Consider the following 4,087-nt stretch of genomic DNA (forward strand, 5'->3'; position numbering starts at 1 on the left):
GGACAGTGAGGCTCTAAATCGGGCATCACTGTTGTTCCATGAAGTTTAACTGAGGACATTTGTTCCACTGTTTGAAGAGATTATTGGCATCATCTTTTCAGCGTTCAGGATTCCAAATATTGTTAACATGAAAATACACTTTGGTCAAAAGAATTATCCATCCTTTTCCTTATAGAGGAAGGACATGCTCGATAGCACTGAAATCAGCAGCCCTTCTTATTTTCTGTCACTTCTATTTCAGTAAGCATAGCAATGGCATGAAGATTGATTTAATTAATTGATGCCCTACCCAGGGTACAAATTAAGAATATCATCGTTATTATTATTAATAATGATAATATTTTTTTTATATAATCCAGAGGATAGTGTTAGGAAAACATTGTGAATTGTACTGTATTTTTCTCCTGGTTAATAAATCTGCAAAGATGTTAGGGATAATAGACTGATCACTTGCAGTGCACTCAATATTTTGATTATTTACCGAGTACTTCCCACAAGATTATGCAGTTTCCTTTTCTTGAATAATTGGATAACTGTGATTAATTTTTAGGTAAGGGCTAGTTGTCCAAGATTATCTTGATATGACTTGATATTAATAGGTCAAGAAGTACGTCTATTAATTCAAGTGTTACATTTGCACCGAGCATTAGTTTGCTGTTTAGGATGTCCCTTCAATAGCTTCCAGGATGGGAGAGTTACTGATGCGTTTGGGCTTTTGCAAAGGAGCTGAAATCTTTTGTGTCTTGGACTTCATCATAAATAGCCACATCTTCTCACACAATTAATGGCATGAAGCTAAACATATCTGTCTCAGAAGGAAGATTTGGCACCTGTCGGATTCCAATATGCAGTTGAATTTATATAATCTGGGATGACAGTTCCCCTGATTTCGGGGTGATGTAAGGGGTCCTAGCTCTGTGCTCGATTAGTCAAATGTGAGGGGATTGAAGGAGATACATCCCATCTCTGGGGACAGAAGTTGCTGTCGTTGCATGAAGTATCCAAGCCCAGGCGTGCTGTTTTGAACTCATTTACATAGCAGTTGTGCTTGTACCGTAGCTCTGCAACTTCCAGCCTACGAGTTCCAAAGTTTATGGCATTACCTCCCATTTTGTCTCTGCTTTTTTGAGGCTTTTAACTAAGAGGTTTGTAGCACAAGACTAAGAGCCAAGTCCACAGAGCCGCTTTGAAAGGTGTGGTTGTACCTTTCTAGCTCTGATGTTTGTTACTGGCCTTTCATGATGGCAAATTAATTTTACCACATATTGGCAGAAAACACATTGAGATTTCATGGTCTTGCTAGTAGTTTTGTGGCATTGCTGCTTTTGTGAAGCAGCTTCTAAAAATTTAACCATATATGACGTGGATTTTTGCCGAGTACTCTTGTCAAATGAGAACAGTCCGTTTTACATGTTAGAGATAATCAAGTAATCTGTTTCTAATAATATTAGTTGACAAAGAGAATATTCATCCAGTGCTATTAATAGTTTTCCATCTGGCTGCTTCTAAAAATAAGTCTGTTTTGTGTCGAAATCTTTTACAGTGAAGACATTTAAGCCTTACAGTCGTCATATGTTACATAGTGACTAGCATGGTATCCTTGCCCCACTGGTGCATGGTCCAAAACTATTTATGCCCCTGACTGGTAACCGAGCACAGCCACCCTCCACGGTGCGCTCAACAACCTCTTGAAAGATTCCTACCATGCTGTCAGAGGTGCGGGGAGACTAGTGCGAGGTGACTAATGTATTCCCTGCCTGGGTGGAATCCTGATAAGTTTATTACATTTCAAGCTAAAGAGCCGCATTTCCACTGAGTGATTCAGAGATACCCTAAACTGTGAAAACGAGCCTTGTGTGATCTAAATTGCAGGTTAGAAACCCGTATCTCTTTGTCTTGATGTAAATCAAGCACAGAATGGGATGATCTTACCAGGGAGACCAAGGGAAGGGAACAAAAGTACAAGGACATAATTGAATCATCCCTTTGCCTCAGTCAAGTCAGAAGGAGATGGAGCCTCCTTATCCAACAGCAGTGGAGCTTGAGCTCCAATGGAAAGGAAATAATGTGTCTAATTATCTTCTAATGCTGATTGTAATGCATCTGCATGAAGTGAGTGAGTGTCATCACCCAGCATGGCATTTATGCACATTCAGGCACCATTAGTTATACTCTCATTAGCATCCAGACGTGGGGAGAGAGAAAGGATGGAAACATTGAAAAGTAGCAAATCAATAAAATAGTGCTGAAATACTTGTTCCAGAAACTAGATGCCCCTTTTCAGATGCTTGTCACTGTTCAGCAAATTAATGATTTTGTGTCATTGTAAGAGTTTTTAATATGTTCCTCATAAATAGGTAGCAGAGATTCACATCAGACTTCTGCTTACATCAGAATTACTAGATAAAAAGCAGCAAATGCTACCAGACAGACTAAACAAGTTTCACAAAAACCGCTACAGAAATAAATATTCCTTCTTTCACTGTCACAAATATGGGCTGGGAGCTGAGATGAAGAATCAGAATCTTTCACTGACTGCTGTCCTTGTAGGCAAGATGTTGTCACAGAAAACACTGGTAGATTGCAGGGAGTTGTTTCATGAGCCTTATGGAAGATCCCAAGAAAGTCCCAATTTATGTGGCTAGATTTGAAAATAGTTAGAGGACTTCATTAAAATTTTAACCAACAGAATTTGTAGCATGAAACATGTATGGAAAGAAAACCTTCTTACATTCTGATGACTTAAGTTCTTGTTCAAGTGGTGTTTATTTAGAGTCTGACTGGGATCCTCAGCATGTGCCAGGTGGAAATAAAAGTGAAGATGTACATGAAATCCTGTATTACACCAGCTTCAGCTATCAGTGAAAAATTTGATTCTACTGGTACAAACTGATACCAACTGTCAGTTGTCAGAATGCAATGAGGTGGCTGAAAGTAATGCCTGTACCTAAGCATCTGGTTGAACTGATTGGCAGAAAGATTAGATTGCCGTGACAGTTATGACAAGGCACCCAGTTCTGAGCATCTGGGTCCCAAGTGTAGTAAATTCGGCTTCATGTATAAAGAAATTGTGGTGTAGTCTATATTTATCTTTGTGTACTCGGTTGGTTAGTATTGAAGGGTATTTTCCAAACCAGGAACACGCTTTCCCTTGAAGGTGACAGCGGGCTACAGGTGAATTCTGCTCACATCGTGGCTGGAAGGGCGGACGCTTGCTGGGGCTTCCTGAGCAGGTCTGCAGCACGCTGGGATTCCCCGCAGTGCTGCGGGCTTCGAAGGGCACAGTTCCCATGCAGATGCTTGCAGGCTTTCCCTAGTCCTGGCATCTCTGGGCAGACCTGCCAGTGCATTTTCACCCCTCTCCTCGCCTGTCTCATCAGACCCAAGGTCATGGCAGAATTTTGCGCTGTCTTGTTTTCTCTAGGCCATTAAAAACAAAACATGTTTGGGCTGTTCAGAGGCGCTGGGGCCTGCTCTGGAATTGGGGCTGGGCAGTCTGTTTCCCGTCCCCTTTCCTGTTGGTATTGAACAGGGATGGTGTGGGAGAAGTCTCGCCTCAGAAGAATGTTATCATCCTAAGAATCATTGATCCTGTTTCATTTAAATGGAGGCTAACCCTTACTGGAATTTCCTAGGGGTTTGATGGGGTTGGTTTGACTACATTACATGTTTCTGGTATTTATGAATATGTTTGTCTTTACACCTCATTTACCACAAGGTTTCTTCTCTTAGACAAATATGGTGTTTCTGCCTCAGAAGCCATTCCCCTGGTGCCTACACCATGCTGACACCGTTAACCCCTCTGTCTCTCTTAACGCATGTCCTGCCTTCCCAGCTGCCGTGGAACCGCTCCTCGCCGTATCTATCAGAGCGCTTCTAACCAGAACATCATCTCCTGTGCTGTTGTGGAGTCAGCCTTCCACGCCTGCATTTAAACATTCAGACAACCTTCATGCTTTGTCACAGGCTGCTCCTCATGCTGGAGGGCCACCCCACAGCGTCACAGAGCGACCCTCGTTGTCAATAGTTCTTTAAAAGGTTTTGCCAACCGTTCAGCGGGCTTACCTCGCTGTAGTTCTTCAACGCT

The 4,087-nt window shown here is 42.0% G+C and overlaps 1 protein-coding gene across 1 annotated transcript in view; it reads left to right on the top strand.

Annotated features, from left to right (window-relative positions):
• Nucleotides 1-4,087, top strand: part of LOC104498555 (slit homolog 3 protein-like) — a gene marked incomplete at its 3' end in the record, with an annotated part of 172,351 nt that overhangs the window by 86,196 nt on the left and 82,068 nt on the right. The window lies entirely within an intron of this gene.

Source organism: Buceros rhinoceros, unplaced genomic scaffold (genome assembly GCF_000710305.1).
Source record: "Buceros rhinoceros silvestris isolate BGI_N320 unplaced genomic scaffold, ASM71030v1 scaffold12558, whole genome shotgun sequence".
NCBI lineage: Eukaryota > Metazoa > Chordata > Aves > Bucerotiformes > Bucerotidae > Buceros > Buceros rhinoceros.